The sequence below is a fragment of the Hyla sarda genome, chromosome 1 (genome assembly GCF_029499605.1).
Source record: "Hyla sarda isolate aHylSar1 chromosome 1, aHylSar1.hap1, whole genome shotgun sequence".
Lineage (NCBI taxonomy): Eukaryota > Metazoa > Chordata > Amphibia > Anura > Hylidae > Hyla > Hyla sarda.
The window spans coordinates 574014490-574030453 of NC_079189.1; the positions used below are offsets into that span (position 1 = coordinate 574014490).

At 45.1% G+C, this 15964-nt stretch overlaps 1 pseudogene; it reads left to right on the top strand.

The window, feature by feature from the left end:
- Positions 1 to 561: 561 nt before the first annotated feature.
- LOC130311749 (acyl-coenzyme A amino acid N-acyltransferase 1-like) overlaps positions 562 to 15964 on the top strand; it is a 32655-nt pseudogene continuing 17252 nt past the window's right edge.

Genomic DNA, 15964 nt, shown 5'->3' on the forward strand with positions numbered 1-15964 from the left:
GCACGTACATCCTGTTCTTGTGTTCTGCTGACTTGTAACTATTAAGCAACATGGTATATATATATGAACGTTGGCAAATAGTAAAAACAGAGCGTACTTAGACGGCATCTTGTGTGCATGTATTTTTTCCACACCTGATAAGACGCTCTCCTGGCCAGTACAAGCCTTAAGCCAAATTGGACCTAGTACCAGGGGTACAGAAAAGACAGAGAACCAGTACCAGGGGTACTGAGTAGATTATAAAGTTATACCTTTCATCCAGCCGTACAAGTATAAGTAACAGAATAAGTAACGTTTGCCAAGTTTCATGTTAACATCTTTAGCTGTTTGGACGTGATGCTGGAGCATACACACATACATACACACACCTTGAGTTTTATATAAATAGATTACTCATGTGCATTTATTATAGGTATTGTACAGTGGATGTAAGTAATATATGAAGGTTATTAGGATATTTACCCTGTATAGGACCTTCCTAACGTCATGTGATATGTCATGTGCTGTGTGATCACATGATATACCCAGAGTTCCATGGGCACAGGTAACCACAGGCAACCAGCTACCAATGGGCTTTAGTCCAGCCCCCCTGATATTTACGGGGCTGTAGTCTACACATTCTCTCTCTTATTTCCTGGACATAAAGGCAAGTACAAGTCCTGTAAAGGTCAAGTCCAGCATATCTAGGCCAAAGCCTATAACCCTGCAGTCACATCAAATCTGTGAGTACAAGTCAAGTCTCTACTGTCCCTAACGGTAATACAGTGGCCTGCATCATTATTATTGCAACTAAAAGTCCAAGCAGACCTGAGAGGTTCCCTGGGTCCCGGTCACCTCTGTGGAAGTTGGCTGTTTGTAAAGACTGTTTATTTGCCTTCTTCTTAAGTAAAGTTCTAGTTGCATCAAAACCCTGCTTTAGACTCTCATTTAATATATGCCGTTTTGGGTTGGTTGTCAGTGGTGCCTTACACCAAACCACATCTTGGCGTCACGAACACTAGGGGTTAACAACATCTTGCCCCAGGAGTTAATACCATCTGACCCCACCACTCAGACCGCTACACCCGTGGTCCCGCCATACAACAGTGGCTCACCACATACTAATATGGCGTCACAAACAGGATACGGGTGTGTGCCTTTAACTATTCAAACATCAGGCCACCCACAGCAAGAAATAGATGTCTATCATTGCTGCAAAAGCTACTAGTCCTCCCCCTATTCAGAAATATGTTTAGAGAATTGTCCGGAATTGTCGCAAACTGTGACTGAAATTGCGCCCAAAAGTGTACGGGACATTGTCTGTGAAATTGTGCTTTCCCGGGGCGCTGAAAAAAGTAAGGGGGGGAAGTGAAGAATTTTGTATTGCTGCCATGTGTAAAATTCGGGCCGAAGCCATGCTATGTGCTCCATTACAGATTGTACCTGCAAGAGTTAAGGAAGAACCCAAGAAGCGTGCCAAAATGTTCCGTGCTGGTCTGCGTCCCGCCCCTGGGCGTGGACATCACATAGCTGTCTCTATGCCGAAGTGAAACTATTGGTATCTGCTTGTTGCCGGGAAGTCAGCGCTGCACCGATGACGTCCTTCCGGCCAGCCGCCAGCACTCTTCAGTCCGGAGATGGCAGAGAGGAGTACAGACATGGCGGAGCACATGGAGAGAGCACCAAGATGGTGCTAGTGGAGCAGAAAGTTTCCGCGGCCACAGCGCAACTATTTCTAGACTTAGCTGATCGTTTGCAGCGGTTGTCTCTTGGGGCCAAGGAGGCCTACAACCTGCCCCCACTTCCAGAGGATGAAGAATGGCCAGCCACCCCGCCAGGGGGTTCATCTGAGTCTTCAGGGGCATCACCGGTGAGGCTGTCCCCTCACCATAGGACCTGGGGATCTTGGGCAGAAATCGCAACAGAGGAGTCGGAAGTAAGTACCCCGGCTGAGGTCGCATATTCTACATCCTCTTCTACTTCCAGCCCAGATAGAGACCCCCGGCCCATAAGCCTACTGAAGCTACTGCATGCCCGCAGTCACCACCTTTACCCAAATGGGTGTTCGGCAATGAGCCTGCACTGATCCGTTATATGAGGGAGCACGTCCTTCCCCTGCCAGTGAAGCCACATCCCCCAGTCCCTACAGCTCAGGCCGAGAGGGCCCGCAGAGAGGCAGAAGTTGCAGCCATAATAGAAAAACTGAGGGCAAAACATAGAGAAAAGTACGGGCCCAAGCGGCTGCCCTATGAAAAGTACCAGGAGCAGCAGCAAGACACACTAAATTTAGAGGCCCTCTACATTCGCAAATTAGATTACCCCCAAGAGGGTGAGCCACCCCTGGAGTGCTTACGCACCACAGTTATCAAATTTGACCGAGTTAGGGGGTTTGGCACTCTCCAGGACTGCAGACATGGAGGCACTAAACTTGTCAACAGAAGAGCTGTCCAAAGAGACTATCTTCCTCCAGCACTGCATTCCTTGGAAAAGGTGAAATCGTAGAGTATACTCCGGTGAGGAACCTGTGAGGAGAATGGGCAGCAGCCATCACAAGGCCAAAGAACCCCACTCAGCTGCCATTCATCTACTTTCCTTCAGACGACTGGGATGCAGATCCTATTGGGCTGAGACCAATGAAGATCCCAGACCCCCCTCTTGAGGAGGAGACCTACATGCCCGTGGCACCTGCTATGGCTCCCAAGTTCCTCAAGAGATCCAGCTCTTCGTCTTCCTTTACAGAAAATGTGCCCAGGCCTACTCCCCCTGAGGAGGTGTGGCCTGATCAGCGGGCACCAACAAAGTGTCTAGGCCTACTCCAGTCAAGGAGGTATGGCCTGATCCAGAGGCACCAACAAACGTGCCTCGGCCTACTAAAAATGTCAGAGGTTTGGCCGGACCAACGGGCACCTACAATTTCCCCAGAGGCGCAAGCTGCTGCTGTGAGCGTAGTGGTCACTGTCAGCCCGACCATTGCTCAGTCAAGATTAACCCATGTTGCGTGGAACACTCATGTTAACCCCATGGAGGGGGTCCAATCTCGCGCTCTTAGATTTATCTCTCAACCTAGGAAGCCTACAGCTTGCACAACAGCAGGAGGGTCCCTACCTGCCTCCTCGCTGTCTGATCGCCAAATGACTGCTCCATGCCTGAGATCCAGCCAGGAGTGTCACGATTCGGCTCACAGGTAGTGGATCCTCTGTGTCAGCGAGGGATTGGCGTGGACCGTGCTAGTGGACCGGTTCTAAGAGGCTACTGGTGTTCACCAGAGCCCGCCGCAAAGCGGGATGGTCTTGCTGCGGCAGTAGCAACCAGGTCGTATCCACTAGCAACGGCTCAACCTCGCTGACTGCTGAGAAGGCGTGGGACAGAAGGACTAGGCAGAGGCAAGGTCAGACGTAGCAGAAGGTCGGGGCAGGCGGCAAGGTTCGTAGTCAAGATGGATAGCAGAAGTTCAGGTAACACAGGCTTTGGACACACTAAACGCTTTCACTGGCACAAGGCAACAAGATCCGGCAAGGGAGTGCAGGGGCAGTGAGCAGATATAGTCTGGGAGCAGGTGGAAGCCAATTAAGCTAATTGGGCCAGGCACCAATCATTGGTGCACTGGCCCTTTAAGTCTCAGAGAGCTGGCGCGCGCGCGCCCTAGAGAGCGGAGCCGCGCGCGCCAGCACATGACAGCAGGGGACCGGGACGGGTAAGTGACCTGGGATGCGATTCGCGAGCGGGCGCGTCCCGCTGTGCGAATCGCATCCCCGACGGCCATGACAGTGCAGCGCTCCCGGTCAGCGGGACTGACCGGGGCGCTGCAGGGAGAGAGACGCCGTGAGCGCTCCGGGGAGGAGCGGGGACCCGGAGCGCTAGGCGTAACAAGGAGCAGTCGTGTGGCGATAACACTGATCAATGCCAGGCTGTTACCTGGCAGTGATCAGTGTAGAAGATCAGTGCGTGCAGTGTTATAGTCTCCTATGGGAGCTATAACACTGCAAAAAAAAAAAGTGGAAATAAATAATAAAGTGTTAATAAAGATCATTTAACCCCTTCCATAATAAAAGTCAGAATCACCCCCCTTTTCCCAATGAAAAAAAACAGTGTAAATAAAAATAAACATATGTGGTATCGCCATGTGCCTAAATGTCCGAACTATAAAAATATATCGTTGATTAAACTGCACGGTCTATGGTGTACATGTAAAAAAAATTCCAAAGTCCAAAATAGCGTATTTTTGGTAACTTTTTATACCATAAAAAAGTGAATAAAAACGATCAAAAAGTCCAATCATAACAAAGATGATACCGATAAAAACGTCAGATCACGGCGCAAAAAATGAGCCCTCATACATCCCCATATGCAGGCGGAAAAATAAGAAGTTATAGGGGGGGAAGAGAACATTTTTAAACGTATACATTTTCCTGCATGTAGTTATGATTTTTTCCAGAAGTACGACAAAATCAAACCTATATAAGTAGGATATCATTTTAACCATATGGACCTACAGAAAAAAGAAAATTACCGGAAAATGCACTGCGCAGAAACCCCCAAAAGTTACAAAATGGCATTTTGTCTTCAATTTTGTCGCACAATTATTTATTTTTCCTGTCGCCGTGAATTTTTGTATAAAATGACTAATGTCACAGCAAAGTAGAATTGGTGGCGCAAAAAATAAGCCATAATATGAATTTTTAGGTGCAAAATTGAAAGTGTTATGATTTTTAGAAGGTGAAAAAGGAAAAAAGGAAAATGCAAAAATGGAAAATACCCTGCGTCATTGGCCACTTAAGTTAAGGACCCGGGCTTTTTCTGTTTTTTCCTTTTCAATTTTTCCTTCTTAACTTTAAAAAGTCATAACTCTTTAAAATTTTCACCTAAAATTCTATATGATGGCTTATTTTTTGCGTCACTAATTCTACTTTGTAATGACATTAAACAAAAATCTACGGTGAAACGGGAAAAAAAATCTATGTGCGACAAAATTGATGAAAAAACACTATTTTGTAAGTTTTAGGAGCTTCCGTTTTTACGCAGTACATTTTTCGGCAAAAATTACACCTTATCTTTATTCTGTAGGTTCATACGGTTAAAATGATACCCTACTTGTATAGGTTTGATTTTGTATCACGTCAGAAAAAAATCATGAATACATGCAGGAAAATGTATACGTTTAAAATAGTCACCTTCTGACCCCTATGGCTTTTTTATTTTTCTGTGTTCAGGGCGCTATGAGGGCTCATTTTTTGCGCCGTGATCTGAAGTTTTTAGCGGTACAATTTTGGACTTTGGAATGTTTTTGCGCATACGCCATTGAACGTGCGGTTTAAAAAGCAGTATATTTTTATAATTCGGACATTTCCACATGCGGCGATACCACATATGTTTATTTTTATTTTTATTTACACAGTTTTTTTTTATTCTTGGAAATGCCGGGTGATTCAATCTTTTATTAGGGGAAGGAATAATTCAAAGGGTTAATGATTTTTTTACACTTTTCTTATGCAATATTATAGCTCCCATAAGGGGCTATAATATTGCATTAACTGATCTTTAACACTGATTGATGCATCTCCATAGGAATGGATCAATCAGTGTTTTCGGCGATTGATTGCTCAAGCCTGGATCTCAGGCTTGAAGCATTCATTCGGCGATCGGACAGCGCAGGAGAAGGTAAGAAGACCTTCCTCCCGTGCTACAGCTGTTCAGGATGTCACGATTATGCCGCGGCGATCCCGAACAGCTCCCTGAGCTAGCCGGGCACTTACACTTTCGTTTTTAGCCGCACGGCTCAGCTTTGAGCGCGCGGCTAGAGGGATAATAGCTCGCGGCACCACGATCGGTGCCGCGCACTATTAGCAGCGGATCCTGGCTTCACTATGACGCAGCGATATGATGTGGGGTTGCCGTGTGACCCCGCGTTATATCGCAGGACCGGGACTCATGACGTACGCGTACGTCATGGGTCCTTAAGGGGGTAAAAATCTTAATCCTTCCAGTACTTATCAGCTGCTGTATGCTCCAGAAGAAGTTATTTTCTCTTTGAATTTCTTTTCTGTCTGACCACAGTGCTCTCTGCTGACCCTCTGTCCATGTCTGGAACTGCCTAGAGTAGAAGCAAATCCCCATAGCAAAACTATCCTGCTCTGAACAGTTCCTGATATGGACAGAGGTGTCAGCAGAGAGCACTGTGGTCAGAGAGAAAAGAAATTCAAAAAGAAAAGAATTTCCTCTGTAGTATACTGCAGCTGATAAGTACTGGAAGGGTTAAGATTTTTAAATTGAAGTAATTTACAAATCTGTTTAACTTTCTGGCACCAATTGATTTAAAAAAAATAAAAATAGTTTTCCACCGGAGTACCCCTTTAATCTCCCTCTTTGTGCTTGCAAAAAGTGCATATTATGTTTTCATATAACACAGCTATATGTGCCATATGAACAAATCATCACAACTAGATCATCACAACTATTATTTTACAGGTACTGTCCAAGGGACTCGTTTATACCCACCTGTAGATTAGATTTTGTTCAGAACAATGATGGACGTTAATAAGTTTGTTTGGAATTTGACGATCTGTAAACATTTTTGTCATGGCCCTGAAAATAATGATATCTCTGTGTAGTGATGCTCATATGTCTACTGCAAGTTCATTACAGCATAAGGCTTCTTTCACATTAGTAAAGTTGCTCCATTACAAATGGACATTAATGGCTGTTTAAAAAAATAAATAAAAAAAATGTATTCTACTTTGGTTGCCATTAACGTGCGTTATTGTAACGGAGCATAACAGAAGTCATAACGGGCAAAGAGGATCCCGTTCACTTGAATGGGATTACTCTAACATCCGTTATAAGTCCTGTTATAGCAGCCAAAGAAAGCGGGAGAAAAAGACATGTCGTGCACAAATTTTTCTCCCACTATCTTCCTAACGGACATCACCTACCGGACGAAAATGTTAGTGTGAAAGGAGCCGAACAGTGAGTCCCCCAATGATTCTATGAGTATCTTTTGCTGACCCTGCCACTGGAAGAGTTGCCGTTTTTTCCTTTGGTGAACTGGTTGCTCTCTCAGATTTGCAGAATTTACAGACTAGGTATGAATCTCGACATTTACCTGTTTTTTGAGTGGTAGAATGAACAGACGGCACTCACCAAGTGCTGATAATGATGACTTTATTCAGTGGTACAATTGCAGGAACACAGGCAGGTATGAATAAGCGACAATTGTTTCGCACTAAGACGCGCTAGCGCATCTTAGCGCAAAACAATTGTCGATTATTCACACTTGCCTGTGTACCTGCAATTATACCACAGAATAAAGTCATCATTATCAGCACTTGGTGAGTGCCGTCTGCTCATTCTACCATGCAAATAATGTTTATGGACTTTCTGCTACTTAAAGATTGAGCACCACCAAAGAGATGAGACTCACATTGAGGGGGCGTGGCCATGATGTAACGAGCGGGTGTGACCGTGACGTCACAAGCCTCCGGCGCTGCACCCGACGCTCTAGACGAAGGCCGGGTGCAGCAGGGAGATAGCAGGGGTCCCCAGCGCCGGGACCCCCACTATTAGACATCTTATCCCCTATCCTTTGGATAGGGATAACATGTGCGGAGTACCCCTTTTATGTGCCTGTCAGAGGGGGGAATCTAAAACAGAAATTTCTCAATAGAGAGGTATACTGGATTCTAAAGCTGGGAACACGTTTTCCAGTTGGTCTGAACAAGAGGCAAGATGTCATTTTACATGACTAATATCTGGTCTTGTCATATGTCCTGAATTAAATTGGGATATTTCCAACATCCCAGTTTAACCCCTTAAGGACCAGGCCATTTTATACCTTAAGGACCGGAGCGTTTTTTGCAATTCTGACCACTGTCACTTTAAACATTAATAACTCTGGAATGCTTTTAGTTATCATTCTGATTCCGAGATTGTTTTTTCGTGACATATTCTACTTTAACTTAGTGGTAAAATTTAATGGTAACTTGCATCCTTTCTTGGTGAAAAATCCCAAAATTTGATGAAAAAAATGAAAATTTTGCATTTTTCTAACTTTGAAGCTCTCTGCTTGTAAGGAAAATGGATATTCAAAATATATTTTTTTTGGGTTCACATATACAATATGTCTACTTTATGTTTGCATCATAAAATTTATGAGTTTTTACTTTTGGAAGACACCATAGGGCTTCAAAGTTCAGTAGCAATTTTGAAATTTTTCACAAAATTTTCAAACTCACTATTTTTCAGGGACCAGTTCAGTTTTGAAGTGGATTTGAAGGGTCTTCATATTAGAAATACCCCATAAAAGACCCCATTATAAAAACTACACCCCCTAAAGTATTCAAAAAAACATTCAGTAAGTGTATTAACCCTTTAGGTGTTTCACAGGAATAGCAGCAAAGTGAAGGAGAAAATTCAAAATCTTCATTTTTTACACTCGCATGTTCTAGTAGACCCAATTTTTGAATTTTTGCAAGGGATAAAAAGGAGAAAATTTTTACTTGTATTTGAAACCCAATTTCTCTCGAGTAAGCACATACCTCATATGTCTATGTTAATTGTTCGGCGGGCGCAGTAGAGGGCTCAGAAGGGAAGGAGCGACAAATGGTTTTTGGGGGGCATGCCGCATTTAGGAAGCCCCTATGGTGCCAGGACAGCAAAAAAAAAACACATGGCATACCATTTTGGAAACTAGACCCCTCAGGGAACGTAACAAGGGGTAAAGTGAACCTTAATACCCCACAGGTGATTCACGACTTTTGCATATGTAAAAAATATATATATTTTTTTTACCTAAAATGCTTGGTTTCCCAAAAATTTTACATTTTTAAAAAGGGTAATAGCAGAAAATACCCCCCAAAATTTGAAGCCCAATTTCTCTCGATACAGAAAACACCTCGCATGGGGGTGAAAAGTGCTCTGCTGGTGCACTACAGGTCTCAGAAGAGGAGGAGTCACATTTGGCTTTTTGAAAGCAAATTTTGCTCTGGGGGCATGCCGCATTTAGGAAGCCCCTATGGTGCCAGAACAGCAAAAAAAACCCACATGGCATACCATTTTGGAAACTAGACCCCTCGGGGAACGTAACAAGGTGTAACGTGAACCTTAATGCCCTACAGGTGTTTCACGACTTTTGCATATGTAAAAAAAAAATTTTTTTTTTACCTAAAATGCTTGTTTTCCCAAAATGTTTACATTTTTAAAAAGGGTAATAGCGGAAAATACCCCCCAAAATTTGAAGCCCAATTTCTCCCGATTCAGAAAACACCCCATATGGGGGTGAAAAGTGCTCTGCTGGCGCACTACAGGTCTCAGAAGAGAAGGAGTAACATTTGGCTTTTTGAAAGCAAATTTTGCTCTGGGGGCATGCCGCATTTAGGAAGCCCCTATGGTGCCAGAACAGCAAAAAAAAAACACATGGCATACCATTTTGGAAACTAGACCCCTCGGGGAACGTAACAAGGGGTAATGTGAACCTTAATACCCTACAGGTGTTTCACGACTTTTGCATATGTAAAAAAATATATATTTTTTTTACCTAAAATGCTTGGTTTCCCAAAATTTTTACAATTTTAAAAAGGGTAATAGCAGAAAATACCCACCAAAATTTGAAGCCCAATTTCTCCCGATTCAGAAAACACCCCATATGGGTGTGAAAAGTGCTCTGCTGGCGCACTACAGGTCTCAGAAGAGAAGGAGTCACATTTGGCTTTTTGAAAGCGAATTTTGCTCTGGGGGCATGCCGCATTTAGGAACCCCCTATGGTGCCAGGACAGCAAAAAAAAACACATGGCATACCATTTTGGAAACTAGACCCCTTGGGGAACGTAACAAAGGGTAATTTGAACCTTAATACCCTACAGGTGTTTCACGACTTTTGCATATGTAAAAAAATATATATTTTTTTTACCTAAAATGCTTGTTTTCCCAAAAATTTTACATTTTTTAAAAGGGTAATAGCAGAAAATACCCCCCAAAATTTGAAGCCCAATTTCTCCCGAGTACGGCGATACCCCATATGTGGCCCTAAACTGTTGCCTTGAAATACGACAGGGCTCCAAAGTGAGAGCGCCATGCGCATTTGAGGCCTAAATTAGGGACTTGCATAGGGGTGGACATAGGGGTATTCTACGCCAGTGATTCCCAAACAGGGTGCCTCCAGCTGTTGTAAAACTCCCAGCATGCCTGGACAGTCAACGGCTATCTGGCAATACTGGGAGTAGTTGTTTTGCAACAGCTGGAGGCTCCGTTTTGGAAACAGTGGCGTACCAGACGTTTTTCATTTTTATTGGGGAGGGGGGTTGTATAGGGGTATGTGTATATGTAGTGTTTTTTACTTTTTATTTTATTTTGTGTTAGTGTAGTGTAGTGTTTTTAGGGTACAGTCGCACGGGCGGGGGTTCACAGTAGTTTCTCGCTGGCAGTTTGAGCTACGGCAGAAAATTTGACGCAGCTCAAACTTGCAGCCGGATACTTACTGTAATCCTCCGCCCATGTGAGTGTACCCTGTACGTTCACATTGGGGGGGGGGGGGAACATCCAGCTGTTGCAAAACTACAACTCCCAGCATGTACGGTCTATCAGTGCATGCTGGGAGTTGTAGTTTTGCAACCGCTGGAGGCTCCGTTTTGGAAACAGTGGCGTACCAGACATTTTCATTTTTATTGGGGAGGGGAGGGGGGCTGTGTAGGGGTATGTGTATATGTAGTGTTTTTTACTTTTTATTTTATTGTGTGTTAGTGTAGTGTAGTGTTTTTAGGGTACAGTCACACGGGCGGGGGGTTCACAGTAGTTTCTCGCTGGCAGTTTGAGCTGCTGCAGAAATTTTGCCGCACCTCAAACTTGCAGCCGGATACTAACCGTAATCCTCCGCCCATGTGAGTGTACCCTGTACGTTCACATTGGGGGGGGGGACATCCAGCTGTTGCAAAACTACAACTCCCAGCATGTACGGTCTATCAGTGCATGTTGGGAGTTGTAGTTTTGCAACAGCTGGAGGCACACTGGTTGTGAAACACCGAGTTTGGTAACAAACTCAGTGTTTTGCAACCAGTGCGCCTTCAGCTGTTGCAAAAGCTACAACCCCCAGCATGTACGGACAGCGGAAGGGCATGCTGGGTGTTGTAGTTATGCAACAGCTGGAGGCATACTACTTTGGCTGGGGATGCTGGGGATTGTAGTTATGCAATAGCTGGAGACACACTGGTTTACTACTTAACTCAGTGTGCCTTCAGCTGTTGCAAAACTACAACTCTCAGCAGTCACCGACAGCCAACGGGCATGCTGGGAGTTGTAGTTATGCAACCACCAGATGCACTACTACAACTCCCAGCATGCACTTTAGCTGATTGTGCAAGCTGGGAGTTGTAGTTACACAACAGCTGAAGGTACACTTTTCCATAGAAAGAATGTGCCTCCAGCTGTTGCAAAACTACAAGTCCCAGCATGCCCATAAGGGCATGCTGGGAGTTGTGGTGGTCTGCCTCCTGCTGTTGCATAACTACAGCTCCCAGCATGCCCTTTTTGCATGCTGGGAGCTGTTGCTAAGCAACAGCAGGAGGCTGTCACTCACCTCCAACGATCCTCGCCGCATCAGGTCAGTCCCTCGTCGTCTCCGCCGCCGCCGCTGCTCCTGGGGCCCCGATCCCAACAGGGGCGCCGGGGATCGGGGTCCCCAGCACCCGGGGTGCACGTCCCGCACCCGCTCACGTCCTCCGGAAGAGGGGCGGAGCGGGTTGCGGGAGTGACACCCGCAGCAGGCGCCCTGATTGGTCGGCCGGTAATCCGGCCGACGAATCAGGGCGATCGTGAGGTGGCACCAGTGCCACCTCACCCCTGCTGGCTATGGCTGTTCGGGGCCGTCTCTGACGGCCCCGATCAGCCAATAATTCCGGGTCACTGGAGACCCGATTGACCCGGAATCCGCCGCAGATCGCTGGACTGAATTGTCCAGCGATCTGCGGCCATCGCCGACATGGGGGGTCATAATGACCCCCCTGGGCGATACGCCCCGATGCCTGCTGAACGATTTCAGCAGGCATCGGGGACCGGCTCCGCTCCAGATGGTTGCGGGGGGCCGGTAAAACACATGACGTTCTCATACGTCATGTGTCCTTAAGGACTCGGAAATGGAGACGTATGAGAACGTCATGTGTCCTTAAGGGGTTAAACAGGTTCCTCTTCTGTCTCTGTATAATTCTTAATTCTTCATTGGCGTCGACTTCCGGGCTACTCCTCACCCATCTATATATATATTTCTCTTTCCTCTTTTTTAATATGTTAGTATTAGAGATGAGCGAATCGAATATGATGAATCCAAATTCGTTTTGAATTTCATCAAAAATTCAATTCGCAATGAATGTGAATATCACTGGGATTCTATCGCGCAAATCACTTAATTAAACTCCATTTAGTTCGGCCAGGCTCCAGGGCATCTAAAATGGCGGATCCCTATGTGAGGACATGAGGCAAGGAATCCTGGGAAGGCGGGAACAAGGGTAAGCGGGATGACCCTGAATCACAATGCGGATGCAGCCTATCAGCAACCAGTGTCCCCTGTGATGTCACAGCCCTATATAATCGGCAGCCATATTCCGGCTAGTCACTTCATTCATTACACTGCAGAGAGATAGGACAGACAGCGCTTTGTGTGTTACACAGAAAAGCTTTTTCCAGCAGCGTTTCACCTCCTAGTCATGTCTGCATTCTGGTGGACAGAGAGCAGTGCGTTTTTTACAGAAATAATTTTTACTGCAGCGATTAACCTACCAGTCACTGTCTACAGCATTGTATCACAGAGAGGGTTAGAGAGCTGTATGTTGCATCATACATTTGAACAAGCTGGCTCAGCTGGAGAAACCTTAACAGAGGAGGGAGGAATAAGTTTTTAGCGCAACTCTGTTTCTTTGTTCCACAACAAATCTGCTGGTTATACTAGTCTGTAGACAGTATAATACCCAGCAGTCCATTCCTACTAGTCTTTGAGAGAGTGCAATTTCTGGTTTAGTACACAGTGTGCTGCAGCACTGTTGTGTACTGCTGTTGTTGTGCAAAAATATGTTTTTTAAGCATACTGTAGCGCATTTTTCTGCCCTCATAAGTGCATACCACATACATACATCTAAGTAGTGTACTATTTTGTACCTGTTAATCTGTCAAGGACCTAGATACTGTGAAAGTACAGCCAAAAGAACACACCGCTGCTGTTCTAGACAAATACTGTTTTAAGCGTAGTGAAGCATATTGTACTACCCTCATTAATGCACTAAGTATGTCAGGCAGAGAAGAACCAGGATGTGCACAGAGGAGTGGCAGAGGCCTAAATTCATCAGGTGCAGGCAGAGGACGCAGCGGAGTACAGGCGTGTGGCAGAGTCCCAGCGAGAGGTCTGAGCTCCCGTCAGCTAGCAGTCGTGTCTCGACCAGCAACCGTGATTGATCGGTTCACTCGGTCATCCACTTCATCCCAAGTGACATCCGACACCCCCAGTCAACAGTCGGTGTGTTCCCCAGACTCAACCCTCAGTTGACATGGCGCTCATGCTGCTGCCACCTCTAGGCTCTCTCATTGTGATGCTCTATGGCCTCCTCATACTTATGCTGCCACCTCCAGGCTCTCTCATTGTGCTGCTCTATGGTCTCCTCATGCTGATGCTGCCACCTCCAGGCTCTCTCATTGTGCTGCTCTATGGTCTTCTCATGCTGATGCTGCCACCTCCCAGGTTCTGTCATTGTGCCACCATATGGTCTCCTTGTGCTGATGCTACCACCTACAGACTCTCTCATTGTGCTGCCATGGATACTGTAAAACATAACTAAGGTGCTGGTCCCCAGTTACAGAAATTCCTCTGCATTAGACCACAAGTAAGTATTGAGGACAGGCATTAGCTAAAACGTAATTTTTCTTAGGATAAAATATATGGACCCATTTTTTTTTTTTAAATCTAACAAAAGGAAAGGTGTGCAAAAAACACCATGTGCCACTTACACCACCAAGTATTGATGTGATGCAAAGATCTCTAAAAGTTGGAAGGGAACAACGTATGGTCCATTGTAACATTGGGGGTAAAAACTTCCCCTGTAAAGCCCTACTCTCGCACTATTAATTCCCTTATTGGCAAGTGTTACTCATCCTCAAAAGGGCAGCCCCACACAGGAACCTCTCCCTGTTTCGTACTAAAAATCATGGCGAATGGCAGTGTTTTTAGGTGAAAATAGGGAGAGGTTTCTGTGTAAGGCCGCCCTTTTGAGGAAGAGTAACACTTGCCAATAAGGGAATTAATAGTGCAAGAGTAGTGCCTTACATGGGAAGTTTTTACCCCCCACCTGTTACAATGGACCATACATTGTTCCCTTCCCATTTTTTGCACACCTTTCCTTTTGTTAGATTCCCAAAAAATTTTGGGTCCAAATATTTTATCCTAAGAAAAGTTAAGTTTTAGCTAATACATATACTCAATACTTACTTGTGCCACCCACCTGATGCCACACATCTGATGCCAAGTTCTCCTTTTACCCACCTTACTCACCGGATACTGGGATTAACACCCACCACTCCATTCTACCAAAGTGTTCCAAAGTGCAAGGCAGCTTGTGGAGCTGTAACTATGGTCAGGGACAATACATGTCCTATACGGCCCACTGGGTGAATGTGGTTCCTGCACAACCACAACAACAGGAGGACAGGACACGCCGCTTCCGCCTCCATGCTCTCAGGCCGTTGGTCCTGCGACAGTGTATGACTCTAACTCCTCATCCTCCACCGTGTCCCATAGTCACCACAAGGAGAACTCATCTGTCTACAAAAATGTGGAGAGACTGAACTTTGTGAAGATGAATCAAGATGGATCAGCCAGGATTTCCACCCACCAATGCCTGATGCATCAGAGTAGATTGATCATGGTGCCACACCAACACTTCACAAATATGGGTAGTGCCAAACAGATTTAAGGTGCTGCTCCCCAATTAAAAACATTCCTCAGCATCAGACCTTTTTTCACCCACCTTCATCACCGGGTACTTGTATTGACACCCACCGCACCACTCTGTAACTGGGTCACTTTCAGGACTCCTGATGCTGCTGTTGCCACCTCCAGGCTGTCTCATTCAGCAACTATATGGTCTCCTCATGCTTCCGCCACATCCAGGCTGTGTCATTCAGCCACTATATGGTTTACTGATGCTGCTGGGCCTGGGACATTACCTAAACATTTTTATGGTTGCACTAGCTACCATAAATCTTCAATTTAAATTTGAAAATTCTGCTTTTAATCTTAGGGATTGTGAAGCCCTATTGTCTCCTCATGCTGCCACCAGCTCCAGGTTGTGTCATTCAGCCACTATATGGTTGACTGATGCTGCTAGGCCTGGGACATTAACTACATTTTTTTATGGTATCACTAGCTACCATAAATCTTCAATTTTAATTTGAAAATTCATCTTTTAATCTTGAGGATTTGTGAAGCCCTATTATCTCCTCATGCTGCCGCCAGTTTCCGACTGTGTCATTCAGCCACTATATGCTGAACTGATGCTGCTGAGCCTGGGACATTACCTAAAAATTTTTATGGTACCACTAGCTACCATAAATCTTCAATTTAAATTTTAAACTTCATCTTTTACTCTTAGGGATGGTGAGGCCCTATGGTCTCCTCATGCTGCCGCCAACTCCAGGCTGTCTCATTCTGCCAGATTATGGTCTCATCATGCTGCTGCCACCTCTAGGCTCTGTCATTTTGCCGCCATGTGACTGCTTGTTAGATTGTGTTTTTAGTTCAAAGTAAACACAGAGACATTAAACTTGGGAATCTAATATAAATCTTAAAGGGGTATTCCAGGCAAAACCTTTATATATATATATATATATATATATATATATATATCAACTGGCTCTGGAAAGTTAAACAGATTTGTAAATTACTTCAATTAAAAAATCTTACTCCTTCCAATAGTTCCAAGAAGGCAGCAGCAACTCCAGTTAAAGTGTAAAAAAGCGG